The sequence below is a fragment of the Pogoniulus pusillus genome, chromosome 12 (genome assembly GCF_015220805.1).
Source record: "Pogoniulus pusillus isolate bPogPus1 chromosome 12, bPogPus1.pri, whole genome shotgun sequence".
Taxonomy (NCBI): Eukaryota; Metazoa; Chordata; class Aves; order Piciformes; family Lybiidae; genus Pogoniulus; species Pogoniulus pusillus.
The window spans coordinates 15422691-15441404 of NC_087275.1; the positions used below are offsets into that span (position 1 = coordinate 15422691).

The window sequence follows — 18714 nt, forward strand, 5'->3', positions numbered from 1 at the left end:
CAAACTTTTTAAACAGGGGGCTATTGTTTGTCGGGGGCCGGACTATAGTTTGGTTCCAGCCCAGTGCCGGCGAGTGCTTGGGGGCTGCGGAGGCCGGCGAGCGGATTCAGAGGCAGGAAGGGGCTGCTTGGCCCGGCGGGGGGTTCCGCGGGCCGTAGTCTGAGGACCCCTGCCTTAAGCCTTAGCACCTCGTGTCAGGTGTCTTGTGCTGCCCTCACCGTGCCTGCGTGGCCGGCATGAAGCTTTGAATTCCTTGGCCAGAGCAGTGGTGCTAGCGGCTATGGGCTAGTTTGATTTTCAAATCAAGTATATAACGGGGGGTGATTCTGCACATTCCCCACCTCCCCTGTATTTAGCGTTTGTGCACCCTGCCTTGCTGCACTCAGCACGGAGCCTGCCCGTCTCTCCTCGGCTGCAGCTCGTTAAGGGCCGGCACGTGTTGCAGCTGGGGCCGGCCGGTGCGGCAGCCTCCGTTCCCTCTGCCTCAAATACCCGTGTTTCACCCTGGGGTCATCGCGAGTGTGAAAGCGGCTTCCACAGAGGACACTTGCTCCGGGACCAGAGAGTCGTGAGTACATATGTTTATTCACTCCAGCACAGTTAGAATTTTTCCTGTTCTCGCGGTACTGTTTTCCAAGTTCTGACTGTTCGAAGTGTTTAATTCTGTGCAATTGCTTCCCGCCAACCGAAAATCCAAACAACCTCAGGGAATTTTCCCGCCTTGTGGATATTAATAATAATGTTCACACTGAAATTTATAGTCATAATTCATAAATGTTATTGATTTCTGATACACCTGCCCCCATGGTGACCTTTACATGTTATCACTGGCATAGAGATGGGAAACAGATGGAAATTTTACACCATCTTTATCCTAAACACCCCATTGAAAGGACTGGTACACAGAAATGTCTGTCTCCTCTCAAAAGATGAGCAAGGGTTTTTAAGAATTATTTTTATCGATTTGTGGATCTGCTTCCATTACGATAGTCCCTTCTCTCTCCAAAATGAGCTTTCCCTTCTGTTTCTTAGTATCACTGCTTCACGTTAAGTTCTGGGAGATGTTAAAACTCTCAAGCACAAGAGCATTCCGCTCACAGTAAACAGTATGTCCAGAGGAAGTTCAGCCTGTTTCCAAACCTGGGCTTGAATAGGATGGAAGTTTATACATTGAATTGCAGTGTATTCTGCCTGTGCAGAGGTTTGCCTCAAAATGGGTAAAAGACTATGCTAGAAAGCAGTTACAGTCTTGTACATTCACTGTCAGTAAGAGCCATGAAAGTCACGGTTTTGCAATTTTGAGGACTTCTATCAAATCACTTACCGCTGCCAAATGCAACTTTATTAACATTTAAACAAAGCAAACAAAAAAAAGGGCACATCATATGCGATCAGGATCCTATTACGGCAAGAGGAAGCCATTGCTCCAGTGACCTTACACCCTTGAGAAGAAGGCACAAAATGGTTTCTGCAGGTAGATGGAAAAAGTCTCTTTAATGAGTCGCTTTTTGACCATAAAGAACGAAACCTATCTGGATTTCAAGAATACTGATTTTTCTTTTAAAAGTGGTTTAGTTTAAGACTTACACACGTTTCACATCGTAGCTTGTGAAAGCAACAGACTGGAGCTGAACAACTAGGTGTGGCAGTACATCCAGAGCCCCTCCTCACTCTGCAGAACTGGCATGGGGGGCGGTGGAGAAGCTGGGACAGAGGGAGCCGGGGGGGAACTCCACGGGCCCTTCCCCCAAGCCGTGTGCCCTGGCAGGCGCGGTGAGACACAGAGCCCATGCTGGGGCAAGTCTGGGCAAAGAACAGATGTTTGTATGTGTGGTAGTTTCAGGAGTTCTAGGTCCCCCTTAAGGAAGCCATTAGGGATGCAAGCCTATGCCGGGGGGATGGGCCTGGTCGTCCTAGGGTATTGTAATATTGTTACTCTGTTCCATCTTCCAGTATCGTAGCTTACAGGGCAGAGCCTGGCTGATAGTCTTTTCCGTCTCCTCCCTGCCTCTTCTCCCGTCTTTGCTTTGGGAGCAGCGTTCGTTCCTCCTTACGGGTTGTGGGGGAGTTGGCTGCTAGCGGGCAGGGAATTAGGAGCTGCGTCATGCTGCCTGCTGAGGCCTCCGCTGCGCGGGGCGGTTTTAGCCTGCCCTCAGGCGGACTGCGGAGGAAAGAGGTGGAAGATTCTAGAAGGCCTGTTTAGGCCCGATGGGGTTTGGTCTGGTGGACATGGCCGAGCTTGTGAATGTGCCTATTCTGTTCGATTGTATATGTGCTATTGGAAACAGAATCTCTCTTTAAACTTCCAGTCGGTGTGCAGTATCCTCATTCTTAGTCTTGGAATGGGGTTAAGAGCCCTCTAATCCCAGGTAGCTCTTGGCTTGAAATTGAGACAGTCTGTTCCTGGTGCCCACTGCTATTGTCTGTGCTTTGAACATGCTCTCCTGGTGACATGTGACAAAAAATTAGACGTGCTTTCATAAAACCGGGTCAGTTGCATAGCAAGAGAACTCTTTCCCTCGGGTTTTCCCTCACCACACTAGTGGAGTGAGCTGCAGCAGCTTAGGAGAATTCTCCAATAAAAAGAGATGCTCAGAAGAGCTGCCACGGTCAGCAAACAGCTTTGTGAGTATCTCATATATTCCTAAAGTCTGGGAGGTTTCTTGCCTTTGTAAGTAGAGTAATGGTACTGCTTTTGGATCTATCTTTTCCAAATACTACTCTCAAACTACCTGCAAACGTTCCTATTGTGATGCTGACCCCCAGATGAACTTGTGAACCTTTATGAGGGAGGCAGAGACAACCAAATTAATTTTCAATTCTCACCATGTTCCCCCTTATTTACCACTAGCCTACTGTTACGAATAAGGTTCTGCAACACCTGTCCTGGCTAATTTCAAGAAGACTTGGCTTTTTTTGTTACAGAGAGACTGCAGCCAGAATAGACTGTTACATTTTACTCTGAAAATGTAAAAGGGCAATAAATCAGAAGATGTGTCATCAGATATTAAATCAGATTTCATCAAGCAAATTATTAGCCTTAGTTATTCACTTAAGAACCCCTCAGTAAATGTGTTGATGTGAAAATACAAAACCCAGACATTTTATTAGCTGTTAAGGTATGAGATAAATCTTTCTATTTATCCTTAACTAAAGCAAGAACTGCTTCAGTATGTGTTGGCTTTGTCTCTTGTCCTGTTTTATATGTCTGTGTTGCATGGAGGAAACAGTGTGGCAAGCTGAGCTCGTAACAGTGCTCTTGTTCCCTGTTTAAACTCTGGTTTTCCTTTCCTTGTGGACTGACAATATGCACAGCAATAAGTAAAATCAATGATTTCTGAAGAATCATCACATCCATCTGCCTGTCTTAACAGTTTCCTCAGCCCCTCCTAAACAAGTGCTAGTTCTTAGCCGATTGCAATGACAAGTCTCAGGAGGAGCATCTGAGGAAGCTAGGTTTGTTTGGAGAAAAGAAGGCTGAACAGAGAGACCTTGTCTCTCTCCACAACTATCTGAAACCTTATAGCAAGGCAGGTGTTGCTTTCTTCTCCACAGTAAAAAATGACAAGACGAGAAAATAGCTTCAAGTTGCGCCAACAGATGTTTATATAGTACAGTGGGAAAATTTTCTTCACTAAAAGTTGTCAAGCTCATCCCTGGAGGTATTTAAAAGTGGTGTAGATAAGGCATTCAGGGACATGGTGTAGTTAGTGGTGGACTTGACAGTGTTAGGTTAATGGTTGGACTTGATGGTCGTAAAGGTATTTTCCAACTTCAACAGTTCTATGATTCTGCAGAGAACAGAGGTTATTGTTGCAAGGAAAGGTCTTAAGGACACAAACCTACAAGAAACGTTATTAATGGAGCTGGAGTTCTGCAACTCATGGGACAACCTCCCTCTCATTTAGGTGGTGGCTGCAGCTAAAAGCCCCTTTTCTGTACTAGACTCCAATTTCTCAGCATTGTACAAATAGAGGATACAAAGACAGTCTCTCCTTCCTCCTGCCAAATCCTTACTCATTCTTGTGACACTTTCTCTCTCTTGATTGTGTGTTAAAAAAACCCCAACAATAAAGACAACAAATTGGGGAATATAAGATAAAGTGATAGGGCAGATGCATATTAAAAATAGGTAAAGTGGCCAGACTGTTGCTAGCGTAAAGTCTTGAGTATGATTAGTAACTTGGTACACGTCACTAGATTTACTTTGTGTCTTCACTGTGCGTGCTGCTGACGATACCTTTCAGAGGGCCTCACTTCTGAGGTGTAGTTTTTCAGTTCTGTGAAATAAAGTAAAATCTCTGTTTGGGGTTCATGCAGCTGCTGATCCAATGTGAATGGCTGAATTTATTGTTCCCACAGCCAGAAGTTCCCTCCTCGTAGCTGAGAGAACTGCCCATATGCATGCTCTAAACCTGTTATGTGAAATAGAATAGGTAGCTTTTATCACACTTGATCTATTTCTGGCTCTAGTAAATGAAAATAAGTCTGTCCTGTCACCTTAGTAGGCATGACTTGCCCTCTCTCTCATGGACACTAAGAGCTTTTGACAAGAAAAATACCTTTTATATGAAGAAACAAGGGGGAAGCAAAAATAAACATAATGCAATGTCTCAAAAAATCAGTCAGCTGTGCAATTCCAAATTAACCAGGGAGCAGCAAAGCCCTTCACCCCTAGCCAACTCAAAATCCTTCCCAGGGCTTTGTGAAACACAGGGAAACCAGAAGGGTGCCGACATGATGAGTTACCTCCATCCAGCTTACATCACTCTAGGTGGCCATCCAAGCTTGGCAAATTTTTCACCTCTCTAAACCTAACCATGATTCTTCTCAAAGTCAGTCTGATACTGTTTTTGCCTCCAGCCCCACCTGGTCTGTGCTAGCCCAGTTCCAAGAGAGACTCCCAGAGATCACCAAAATCCCTTGTTAGGTGCTGGGCAGATTTCTCTCTTCAAAGCACCCCACAAACTGAAGACAGCCTGCATAAGATAGGTCCCCTCCTGCCTGATTTCTGTACAGCTGGAGCTGAATGAAAGAGGAAGCCACACAGGCATTAAAAACAACAGAAGGCTCTGGGTGAAGTACTGGAAACCTTTTCAAAGGACTACAGCAGCTCACTACTGGATAACTTCAGCTGTTTCTGATACGAAATACAACCAATTCCAAAGAATTAACAACAAAACCAAAAAAAGCACTGGATAAAGAAGGCTGTGTTTCACATAAAATAAATTAAGGTCATGAAAGCTGGGTCCCCTCAAATTATTCCATAATAAAATTGAGAAAGTAATCTGCAAATCCAGTGGTTACAGGGTTTTCAGTTACACAGACTAATCTGGTCTCAGAGAATGAAACTCCTCCAAAAGTGCTTTCTTGGGTTTTAATTTTTCTACCTCCTTTTTCTGTTCTCTGGGTTCAAGCTATCACATAGGAAGTAAGATAAAGCTCTATTTTACAGCAGGCTAAATTTACAAGCATATATACAAAATATATTTACATGTATTTACAGCTATATATCCTTTAGAAATAATACAAAAATCAGTTCTTCCCCCACCCCCGGACAAATAAAGCCCAGAAGGGGCCAACACCACCTTCTCCCAGATAGAAAACCAGCAAGATCTCACATGTTAACTAGTCAGTCAAGGTCAGTATTCAGCCATGCATGGAGGAGCAGTGGAGGAGGTGGAAAGCAGGAGGCAAAAGGAGCAAAGAGTGAGAAATTGTTTATACATTGCCATTTTATCCCTCTTAGCAAACCAATGAGTGATACAGACTTTATTTTCCTTTTACATCCAATGCTCTAATTTATTTACATTCTGCACTGAACTTCTGGGAAAGTCACTATTTCTCTTAATGGAATTTTTCCAAGCCTTAAACTACAGCACCTATCCACAAATAAAATGAGAACGACTTTGAGATATCTTTGACCTCTCTGCTAAGGAAGAGCATTGTCTTCATCAAGTCATACAGTGGCGTCATGCCAATGACTCTCTTTTAAGGAAGAAGAAAATTTCATAATCCTGGTCTTATTCACAGTTTCTGCCAAAACTATTTGAAGGCTCTTTTTGTGGTGAAAATGAAGAATGCTTTCATCTACATGTGGTTACTTTGGCTTAATTTCCTTCAATTCATTCTATCAGCTGCTATAATTATTTCTCTTCACAGGAACCCTTTGCTGTCAGTTATCAAATTCCCCGCACTGTGTGGCCAAGTACCCGTAGCAATATTTACCACCAGTGTCAGTGCTGGAGCTGAGTGTTTCTTCTTCTGAAGGGCAGATTAGTAAATGAGCTCTGTTTATATCTGACAGTTCCACTCCCCTGAGCAATAGCACAAATGAGTCTGACTGGAAAACAAAGGAAACACCACTCACGCATGTACGCTTTATTTTGAAAGGAATTTTCAGGGGGAAAAAATTAAAAATTAAAAAAAAAGAAAGGGAAGAAAAGACATCCAGTACAGAGGAAAAGAAACAGGAGTTCCCACCACTCGCTTTTGGCTGCAAAAACATCTTCTGTTACTGCATTTATCCAGTGTACTATTCTGCTATTCTGGGGTGTATTAGAAGGGGTATGGCTAGCAGGTCGAGGGAGGTCCTCCTGCCCCTCTCCTCTGCCCTGATGAGGCCACATCTGGAGTACTGTGTTCAGTTCTGGGCCCCCAGTTCAAGAGGGACATGGAACTGCTTGAGGTAGTCCAGCGCAGAGCCACAAAGATGATTAAGGGAATGGAACATCTCTTTTACAAGGAGAGACTGAGGGAGCTGAGGCTCTTTAGCCTGGAGGAGACTGAGAGAAGACTTCATCAATGTTTATAAGTAGGTAAAGGGTGAGTGCCAGGATGATGAAGCCAGGCTCTTCTCGGTGATGCCTGATGACAGGACAAGGGGTGGAAGCTGAGGTGTAGGAAGTTTTGTGTAAACATGAGGAGGATTTTTTTCCCTGTGAGGGTGGCGGAACACTGGAACAGGCTGCCCAGGGGAGCTGTGGAGTCTCCTTCTCTGGAAATATTCAGAACCCACCTGGATGCATTCCTCTGTGATCCAGTATAGGTGATCCTGCTCTGGCAGCCGGGGGCTGGACTAGATGATCTTTTGAGGTCACTTCCAGCCCCTGACATTCTGTGATTCTGTGATTTTCAAATTAGTAATGTCACATGTTGTGGCAACGTACATCAAGTAGCAGAAAATACTTGGTTAATGCAAGTCAGCCCATTATCAGCCTTAGTCATCTGTCTGGCAGTTGATCCAACTACTGCAGGACTGGAGCACTGCAGCTGTGTCAGAAACCACACTCTCTCCAGAAAGATAAACTCCATTTCACATTATTTCTGTGACTTCCATCTTTTTGTATGTCTGAATATGTGTGATTCTTTCGGTCAGTGCTGGTTCACTGTCATACACCCACAGAGAACCTTTTCTACTGCAGCTCCCTTACAGCTTCACTACATGGCCCAATTAATGAGTTACTTTTTACCCCCATCTGGCAGCTGTTTTTGCTTTGAATGCTCAGCTTCTGAGACAGTTCACCTACTTAACAAGGTTTGTTTGCATTGATGCAGCACGTTCTCCAACAACGATACCATTCCTCAGCAGGTAGTCTGAACTAGCTCAGGAGCAGCCAGCAGCAGGCCGTTTGGCCTCTCGTGCAGCTGCATTTACATTGTTTGTACACAAGGTGTTTAGGGACTACTGCAAAACTGTTCTGCACTACCTAGTTTCCTTTAAAGGAAACTGAACTCTAACAAGTTTTATGCATAAAGAAAAATAAGATACTCAATTTCTTAGCATTTCAAGATATTAACTTAGATCTGATCAAATGGACAATGGCTTTTTGCTTTCTCTTTTTTTTTTCTTTCACCTTTATGTCTCTGTCTTTTTCTTATCTTTTCTTCCCTTTGTGTTCTTCCCTTGCATTTGGCTTCCTTGGTCCTGCATGTTACTGATGCCTGCCACCAGCCTGGTTCCATTAAGAGCCTGGAGCTGACAGGAGCCCAGAACTGTGCCAGAAGAGTTCAGGGCGGGGCAAAGTTGGCACAGACAGGCAGTGCCCTGCATTGCTTAGCTCATAAACACAACTCATCCTCATCTTGGCCATAAGTGAAAAGTCTGAGGAGTGCTACCTAAAAGGCTACAGCCTGTCTGATTTTTGTATAGGCAGGTTTCATGTCCTGCCCCTGAAGAAATCCTCTTCATTGCACATATTGTGCTTCTCAGATGGATTCTGCAGGGTGTTCACCACCAACAAAGTCTACTGTTCTCTGCGCTAGGGACATACAGAAAGGTGGCCTGCAGCAGCAAGGCTGCTGTTGGCTCAGACTAAGTGCTTCTCTGCTCATAAATCCTTACTGTAGGCAGGTCTGACAAGTTTCTGGGAAGAGATTTCACCTTTGCAAGCAGAGGTCTGTGAGAGCATATGGTCTTTATCAGCAGCACCTTGCTCATCATAAAAAGCCACAGGAACTGTAAAACTTAATACAATTTTTGTGTACTTCTTATGAGCACTAATGCCTCTGGGCTATTGACTCTTTGTTTTCTTTCATGTTCTCTTTTACACTAGTGGCCTTTTATCAGCTTGATAACTCAGCTATATAAGAATCCCCTGGTATCAGCATTAGCTTTGTCAAACTGTGTGAAAATAGATAGGCATTTTGTTGAAACAATAAATCCATTATGTCAACACAATTAATTCTGTTCACTGACTAAAACATTGTCAAGGAACAAAAAGCATTAACCTAATATCTTTATCTAGTTGACAAAACCCAAATTAGTGCTGAGTCTTTGATGTCATTGTGGTTTACACCAAGTAAAATCCTTGTCGACATACCATTTTATCATCATTTTGAGAGGAGCTGGGGCACATGGGTTTTACCAGGGCTCTGCCAAGTGACACAGAGAAAGTTACTGCAGCTGCTTGTGCCTGTCATTCCCTCTCTCTCTCTGGACCAAAGTTTCTGTAGAAAACTATTTTCCATTATGGGCTTGTACCATGGCATTTTGTTTCTTGGGTCAGAGACCACTGTTTCTCTGTGTGCTTATTTTTATGACACAGAAAGGACTGGGTTCCCTCTGTGCTCTTGCAGCACCAACAGTAAGCGCTTGATTTCTCTTGGCACTTGTTAATGCTATTATAGACCAATTCACTTTCAAAGTCACTGGTGAACACAAGGGGTTTCGTAGCTCCACGTTTCTAAATGAGATCAGCTATCCATGCATGCCTCCGAGTGCCTTAAGGAAAGTCCCCCTCTTCCCACATGCATGTTGTTTTTCCTGCAGTCACTGAAAGTTAGAGGTTTAAAATTCACGAGTTTTTTTCTTCAGGGAATTATTTCATTACAGAGTCCTCAGGTTTCACTGAAGCCTTTAATAGTGGGCTGCATATGCACAGAAGAAAGAAGCTTTACACTGGGGTAAAGTTATTTTTCTCCCTCCTTCTCCTCAAATGAGATCAATAACATTGAAAGATGAGTTTTTAAATCAACAAAGTAGTCAGTCCTGCCTCCTTGGAAGCCAAGGTATAGCAGCAGTTTCCCTCGGCTCCTCCTTGCGCTGTGGTGGCTCCCCTAAAGCATGCCTGAGACTGGAAAGTATGAAAGCAAACCATGCAGAAATCCCCAGTCAGTTATAGAGGAGGGCTTCCATGTGCCCAGACAGGGCAGGACCACCACTGACACCACCTCACCAATTCTTTTATGAGTGTATATATGAGGACAACAGCCCTTCTGGCCACAGGAGCAACCCGTGTGCAGAAGTTCAGATTTGCTTTTCCATGGGCACAGGATTTGTTCAGCATCTTCAGCATCCCATTCAGCCATGATGGATAAAATCAGGGTCTCCTCTGATCTTATTACTGTCTACAACTACCTGAAGGGACATTGTAGCCAGGTGGGGGGTGGCCTCTTCTCCCAGGCAACCAGCAATAGAACAAGGGGACACAGTCTCAAGTTGTGCCGGGGTAGGTATAGGCTGGATGTTAGGAGGAAGTTCTTCACAGAGAGAGTGATTTCCCATTGGAATGGGCTGCCCAGGGAGGTGGTGGAGGCACCGTCCCTGGAGGTCTTCAAGAAAAGACTGGATGAGGCACTTAGTGCCATGGTCTAGTTGACTGGATAGAGCTGGGTGATGGGTTGGACTGGATGATCTTGGAGGTCTCTTCCAACCTGGTTGATTCTATGATTCTTTGTGGAAGGTCTTCCTTTAAAGATGCCTGGTTTATTTTGTGCTCACAGCACTATACACAAGCATGCAGATCAGCACTGTCTTTTTGCTGAGTGTAAAGGCTGTTATGGAAAGGATTCTGGTTGAGATTTATCAGATCTAAGGTTTATTGAATCAAAGTTAAATCTCTGCTCTGCCAGAGAAAACCTGTACGTTCTAGGTTTCTTTTTCTTCAGTGTCCATCTGGAAATGGCCATAGAGGCACTTCCTCTGCTCACAGTGACAATAAAGATATCCCCTGAAGGCAAAGAGCGTTGAGGAGTGCTGCTGCATGCAGTAATCCTAGTTAGAACTGAGCACAAATACACTTTTAGAAGACAGACATTACACAGTGACCACTTGTAAGCCTGTTTAAGCTTCCTTCTGTAACAAGAAAGTAGCAGGAAGTCATCAGTATTTGAAGTATGGTAGGTCCCACACACAAGACTTCAAACACAGGACAGGGCATGGGGCTGCATGAGATTCATCACAGCTCCCTGCTTACTAGGAAGCTATACTTGCCATATCTGTGGGACTAACATTTAGCAGCAGATTTAAGAGGTTCATTTTAAAAGGAAAAAGGAAATCAATCAAACAAACCCAGAAATAATTAAAACAGACATCCAAGAAAAATCCTTAAATTACACCTCCTCATATCTACATTCCTCTCAGATGACTTGCCTGCATTTCTTCTTTGAGCTCCCAGTAGCTAGGTCTCTGTGTTTACATTTTCTAAAAGGCACTGCAGATAGAATGATTGTGAACTGAGTGGTTATCAATGGACTCCTGATTAGCAGTTTTTTTCTTCCATATGTGCCTGCAGCAATTAAGAAGTAGCCAGCTCCTTCTTTCACTTTTTAGGAAAACTTTATTTCTATTTCTGTTCTGCTGGGAAGTAGTGTTTCGGTTGATCTGTGATTTGGCCCTCTGCTATGGTCATACATTATTTTAGAGTAGCTTATGAGCCACAGTTGTGAGCTGAATGTCTAATGTACTTACGCATATACTTACCTTTAAGCTGACAAGTGATCCTTGCAAGATCAATAATGCTGTGTTTAAGCACACGCTCAGCGGCTTTGCTGGACTGAGTTTGAAGTGTTCAAAAGCCACGGTGCTGAATTCCTGCTGGATAACTGCTGTAACCTTCAGATTTGTTACAGTTTCAATTTAACAACAACGAGTTTTTCATTTATTAGGTAGCCTCTGTCCCCTGAGCATATTTGCTGTGACTTTTTTTGAGCGATCATTTCAATGTTCCCACACCCCTCATCTGATGTATCAGCTAAGGTAGTCTGCTCTCTGAACATCATAGGTAGTACAGACGTTATCAGGAGGATCAAATATGTGATAGCTGTTTTGCTAATGTGGTTAATGAGATGCTTTTCCAGTGTGAGGCAGATGTTGCCTATACACACAGGCATAGAGAGAAAACTAGATCTCTGGAAACAGAACTAGTGCCTTCAGGAAATGTTCTGGCCAGCATGCTTGCAAATGCTAGTGGGAAGGCTTCCTGTTTTACTTAGCTGAACTAAGATAACTGACCAGGGATTTTCTGTCTCTAGTTTTAAACTTTTCAAGTATTACCTCTCATGCTTCAATAAACAGTCTCTAAGGTTTTGCTGTGTCTTCTAAGCTATGCTTACTGAAATCAGCTGAAAAGGTATATTAAAACATGGCTTGAAACAGTTTCATGGTCAAAGCCAATCTGTCTAATGGACTGTCATAATGTTTAAGATAGCATCTGATTAGAGGTTCCTTAAAAAGAAATGGTCCTAATTGCATATTGGTGCTCTGCTAGGCTGTTCCATTTATTTACTCAGTGTATTAAATCTGTGACACACAAACATTCTTCCTAAACACTTCTTGCTTTGATGCAAATGAAATCTTAGAACATATCACAGAAGTTTGCAAATACTTACACTCTGGTAGGACTTGCTATTTATGTGTGGCTCTGGGAGAAGTACAGATTCATGGCATCACAGGCTGGAAGGGACCTCTGGAGACCGGCTAGTCCAACCCCCTGCTCAGAGCAAGGTCACACACAGCACTGTGTCCATCTGGGGTTTGATTATAGAATCATAGAATCATTTCAATTGGAACAGACCTTTAAAATCATTGAGTCCAACCATTGAAGGACTTCATACCTCTGAGAATGGAGACTACACAACCTTGCTGGGTTCCAGCACTGATCAACCCTAAAGTATAAAAAGAATCTTCCTGTTTTCTAAACAGAAATCTAGTTGCAGTCTTTCACAGAGGGCAATCAGAATTGCCCCCAGACCACAACCAAGCTGTAACTGCAGTGTCAAAAAAGGGTGACACTGACATCAGAGTAAAAGATACCCAAAAATTATAGTGAAATAAGATGGTGTTAGTAATTATTTTGATGTAGCTAAACACAATCACAGACACAAGCTACTGCCTTAGTATTAGTGCATGGCTCTGCTTCAGGTTCCCCTAGGCTCTGGCAGACCAGTTCTGGGAAAAAATCCTATCAGTAAATTAAGGTGCTCCTATGTGGCTTACACTAGAATGAATGGAGGAATGGCCTCAGACAAATACCCCCACTGCTGATTCTTTAGTGGTAGATGCAGCTGCTCATAGGAAGGAAGACCAAAGGGCTGACAACCAGTTATATTTGAAAGCCATTTAGCAAATATGATAAGGGCTTGCCTGTCAGCTCCCATATTTAAAAATGGCATCACAGATGAAAAATTACACAGTGAAGTCTCTGTAGGCTTCATGTAAGATAAGAAGTGGAAGAGCACTTGTGAAGTAAAAGTTTGGGGTTGGCAAGAGGTGCTGCTCCATATAAATGCATAATGTCAGGGAGAATGGAAAGAGGAATTGCTGACTGATGAGTGGTGCTGCAGGGCCAAGTCCCCAAACTCCCTTGCAACTCCAGTTTTGGTCACCAGCCCTATACATATCTCCTTGAGGTATAGGGCAGGTGTGCTAGTTTGAGGCTAATTGGAATATTTTAATGAGAAAATTAGATTATAGTCTGTGAAAAGAAAACAGTGGTGATGTCTACTTCACCCATAGGCTTGCTGAGATGTATAAAAGCAAGAACACAAACATAGGTAAGACAGTGAATCTCTATCTGTCAGAGCCAGTGCCTGTGTATTCTCCCTGGGCTTTTGTGGCTGTGTAACCCAACTAATCCTTCTAACGCCCCTTGCCAGTCCTCCAAACTCACCTTGCATGTAAGACAAACTGTGGGATAAGGTAGAGGGGTGGAAAGAAAATGGAAGAGTAGTTGTGAGCCCCTCCTGGAGACTCTGATTTCTGGGAGGGGTGTTGTGTTTCTGTATTACCTTTATCTTGTATATTTCTGTATATAGCTGTATAGAGTTGCAATGTATATATATATATATGCTTGTATACTGTGCTAAGCTGTGAATACAAAGCTTCATTCCTTAATCTCTAGATGGCTGAGTCTAGCCTGGGTGATTTTGTAAGAGTGGGAGGGCAGGTAACTCCCAAACCATCGCAGCAGGCTTAGTGGCTTACACATGGATAGGGCAGACACATCAGGATAGCCCATCAAGTAGCCTATCGCTGGTCTTTATGGGTGTTTTGATGGCTCAGAAGGAAAAAAGAGCAACGTTTGTTTGGGGGATCCTTGCACTGCCCTTTCAGTCAGGATAAAAAAGTTTGCCTTGGTTGATGAGAACTGGGTTAGAGATCAGTTAAGCAATCTGGACATCCATAAATCTATGGTTGTGGATGGAATACAACTGTGGGTGCTGGAGGAGCTAGTGGAAGTCATTGCTAGGCCATTTACCATCATCTTTGGTAAGTTGTGAGGAACAGGAGAGGTGCCTGAAGACTGAAGCAAAACAAATGTCACTCCAGTCTTCAGAAAGGGCAAGAAGGAGGACCTGGGTAACTATAGGTCGGTCAGCCTCACCTCCATCCCTGGAAGGGCGATGGATGAACTTAATCCTCTATGCTGTCTCTAGGCATATCAAGGATTACAAGGCCATTGGAAGCAGTCAACATGGTTTTACCAAAGGGAAGTCAAGTTTAACCAATGTGATAGCATTTTATAAGAGCATAACCAGGTGGATTTCCCTAATCCATTACACAGGTCACATGGTCATAGAAGGCGATGTGAGTAGTCAAGCAGGACCTACCTTTTATGAACGCATGTTGGCTGAGCCTAATCCTACCATTATCCTCTCACCTTGTAAGCACACCCAAGATGAACCACTCTGTAATCTTCCCCAGTACCAAGGTCAGGCTGACAGGCCTGTAGTTCCTTTTTGTAGATGGGTGCCATGTTGACAAGCCTCTAATCATCTGACACCTCCCCTGTTAACCAGGACTGCTGTTAGATAATGGACAGCAGCTTGGCAAGCTCCTCCACCAGCTTCCTCAATACACTTGGTTGAATCCCACCTGGCCTCATAGACTTGTGAATGTCCAGGTTGTTAACTGCTTCCTCCTGGATTATGGGGAGTTGATGTTGCTCTCCATCCCTATCAGGAGGCTGAATACCCTGAGGATAATGGATCTGACTATTAAAGACTGAGGCAAAGAAGTCATTAAATTTCTCAGCCTTTTCTCATCCTCTGTACCAAGGTTTCCCCCCCTACATGCACTAAAGGGTGCACATTTTCCTTGGCTTTCCTTTCATTGTTAATGTATTTGTAAAAACCTTTTTTGTTATACCTCAAGGCAGCAGCTAGGTTGAGTTCCAGCATATCTTACTGCTAAGGGCCTGTTGCCATATATCCTTGGAATAGGCTCTTCAGCTTCCTGTGGAAATAGAGAGTTGAGTCCCACAGCTCCAACTTGCCTGTATATATCATCCTGGGGTGAAGCTTCCCTGACCCAGCCACTGTTTTCAGAGAACATTAGCTGTGCAGTTTTTATCCCAGTACCCTCAGTTTTACTTTAGTTTTAACAACTCCTTAATTTACTTTTTAAAGGAAAGGCAGAGGAAAAAAAAGGGTCTTAAAAAAAAAATCACTTAAATATGAGCTGCTCATTTTCTCATGCTTTGTCAGGTTTCGAGGGGGCAGAGGAATGGATTTTCTTATCTTTTTAAGTTACTTTTTTTTTTTTTTCTGTCTTTATCTTCTTTTCCTGAAGTATTCCGTTGTGTAATTCTACTAATAGCTTGCTATAGCAGTGACCTCGGAGAAAGCTGACACTCTTCCTCTAGTTGGGTCTTTGAGTTTCGTACTGAAGATCTAAAGAGCCTTTTTAAATGCTGTGTAAGGAACTTGAGTAAAAGGATGGAGTAAATTGTTCTGGACTGCTTTTCTAACAAAGCAGGAAGACTCTAGGTACCAATGTGCAAATGGTCTTGGTGAATGGCTGCTGGCTCCCAAACTGCCTCGCAGATCCTGCAAAAGCAGCAGGAGAGGTGGGATCTGCACTTTGCAGACTTGAAAGCACAAAATCTGTTTATCCTTTATGCAATATTTTCCTAACACCTAAAGCACCAACATATGCCTCCTGACGGTGTTGAGCAGCTGGCCATGCATGACGCTTTTTCCCTGCTAGGAGTTGTTATACCCATCCCATCCCTCCTTCCTAAATTTCCTGTCGGGACACTTTGGGTCTCTTGGGAGAGCGAATACAAAACACCAGACGGAATTCAGGGAGAATGCACCCACTGATCAGGAGCGTTAGTCTCAGCATTATGAGTGCTTGAACAACTATGAAATACTAAACACTCTAGTACCCAGTGAGGAGTTAATTGAAGGGGTTTAATCTCCACTGAGAAGTGAATCTGAATCTGTCCCTGGAAATTACTTTCGCTAATGAGAAGCCATAAAAACTAGGTGGCATGCCACACCCGGTCGATGGCCGCCTCCCTAGCACGCCTGCCTCAAATCGATCTCCGGTTTGCTGGATTTCGCAGCCCGGCGCCGGGTTTTCAAGGAGCGGAGCAAGCAGGGCGCTGGGAAGCGAGCGGCACTGCCGCATTCGTGGGAGAAGAGTGACCCCCGCTGGCCGCCGCCCGAAAGGAGCCTACGTCCTGCCTGGCTCCGCTCCCGGAGAAGGGCAGCCCGACCCGAAGCTGTGCGAAGGAGGATGAGGAGGAAGACCGCCGTGTGGCGTAGCAGAGGCCTGCTCGGCTCTCTCCTCACGCTCCCTTACAGCAGCCGGGATTGCTGCCGTTCTGCGTCTGTCTGCGCGGCGACCCCATGTTCCACGGGCAGAGCAGTCCCGCCCGGGGTGGCCCCAGGGACTTTGGTCAGCAGTGAGCCCAGGAGTTTTACCCTGGCCATGCACTGAGTCTGCTGGTGCCTTTGCATCGTCCACAGAAGCTCCTCTCCAGGCCCTGCGCTTCCCTGCGGAGCGTGAGTAGCCCAGCAGACAGCAGCCCCTGCTGCCTGGGGCTCCGGCTCCACCGGAGCTGATGTGGCAATGAACTGCCTCCAGCCACTAAGCTCTGACTACCAGCCACAGACGAGGTCCCAAGCGCAGCAGTCACTCCAGCAAGCAGGCCATGGGCTCCTGCGCAGTCCCTGACTCTGTGATGCAGAGGGACGTGGTTTACTGGCAGTAGGGGTCGTATTGGAAGCTCTGAGTAGCTGCATTTGATGATCTCAAAGGCGTCTTCCAGTCTCAACAGTTCATTATTCTATGACTGTCATCCTGACTTCTCACAAGCTGCCTATCATGAAACATTTGAAGCATTGTTGGAAATTAAAATCTAATATTGTAGAACATTAGATTTAATTTTGTTATCACTTAAAATTGCAGTTGTTTTACTTTGAGATTTACTGACGCTGTAGGCCACAAGCAGTAAACTTAGGCTGAACTTATACACTGGGATGCCTTGATGACTGCCTTCTGAGAAGAATGAGGTAGCCCATCCATCAGCTGAATCCTGTGAAAAATAAGGTAGCCCCATTCTCAGCAGAAGGTGCATCCTCAAGATAAGAGAAAGAATGACCAGCCTGGAGACAGCAAAAAGATCTGGTGAAGAACAAGAAGACCTCAGATATAAATATTATTATTAGACCAAACTGTCACGTGAGGGGAGGGAAACTTAAAATGTAAGGACATAATTGCCCAGGGATTCTGCCGTTTTGAAGTCTTAGCTTCAGCTGAAATAAACTAACTCTGTGGCAGAACCTAGGATCTGAACTCTTCTTTGCCGTTGAGGGCTAAGGCTGGGATTCAGCTGCCCCTGGACTCCTCTTTGAGAGGATGTTTAGAAAGCAGGGGCATCCAGTCTGAACCTCATCACTTGATGGAAGGATCTTCTTGGACTCTCAAGCATGTGAGGCATGGCAGACATATCTAAGCTGAAAAAACGCCCTGGAGGACCAAGCAGGTCTGTGTAGCCTGAGTGGGGCAAAGCCTTCAGCAAGTCTGGAGAAATTACAAAGGGCTGCCTCCTTGCAGTGGAAGGAAAAGCTCCAAGCTCATTGTGAAAACCTGAGGAGTAATGACTCCTGACTCCCTGCTGGACTAACCCAGCAACTGTCCAAAGGTGTTTTTTTATTAGAATTTGAAGGAAAGCTACTGAACCTATGGCTGTGTGATGAGATTTTTAATGCAGCACCAGCACCTACGCTCTGATATGGACAACAGCTGCTGCAGAAGAGCCCTCATCTGTGCTATGGAGCTATCTGATTTTCCCTGGCACCGCGACCACAGGCAAAATGTTCCTGTGGCCACGTGCTACCCTGTGAATTAATTAGCATGGGGAAGCCTAGAGGGCCTGAGAAGGAGGAGAGCAAAGGACTTGGGAGTACTGATGGATGAGAAGCTGGATATGAGCAGACAGTGTGAGCTTGAGCCCAGATTACCCAATGCATCCTGGGCAACATCAAAAGCAGTGTTGCCAGCAGATCCAGAGAGATGATTCTGGCACTTTCCTCTGTTAAGACCTCACATGGAGCACTGTGGCCAGGTCTGGAGTCCTCAATATAGGAAGGACATGGACCTGATGGAGTGGGTCCAGAGGAGGGCCATGAAAATGATCAGAGGATTGGAACACCTCTGCTGTGATAACAGGCTAAGGGAGCTGGGGTTGTTCAGCCTGGAGAAGAGGAGGCTCCAGTGAGGCCTAATAATGACCTTCCAGTACCTGAAGAAGGTTTACAAGAAGGATGGAGAGAGATTGTTTACAACAGCCTGTAGCAACAGGCCAAGGGGCAATGGCTTCAAACTTTTAGATTGAATGTTAGGAACAAGTTCTTTACTGTGAGGGTGTTGGAGGACTGCAACAGGTTGCCCAGGGAGGTAGTTGAGGCCTCATCTCTGTGGAGATATTCAAGGTGAGGCTTGACAACCTTATCTACTCGAGAATGTCCCTGCTTACTGTAAAGGGGGTTGGACTAGATGACCTTTTGGAGGTCCCCTCCAATCCAAGCCATTCTATGATACTATGATTCATCTGGTGCAAGACAGTACCTAGAGCCAGTCTTGTAGGTACTGTGAGTGCAAAGGGTCATTCAGTGCTGCTTTAAAAACGGAGCTGCATGCTGGCCCTTGGTCATGATGCTAGGTTTTTCACTTGTAGCACATACTTAGTAATCTATTCATGC

At 44.6% G+C, this 18714-nt stretch overlaps 1 long non-coding RNA gene across 1 annotated transcript; it reads left to right on the top strand.

The window, feature by feature from the left end:
* The first annotated feature begins 503 nt into the window (after positions 1-503).
* On the top strand, positions 504-16752 carry LOC135179985 (uncharacterized). Its single transcript, XR_010304229.1, has 2 exons — positions 504-568; positions 16071-16752. It is a non-coding gene; the product is annotated as an uncharacterized LOC135179985 (long non-coding RNA).
* Positions 16753-18714: the final 1962 nt, after the last annotated feature.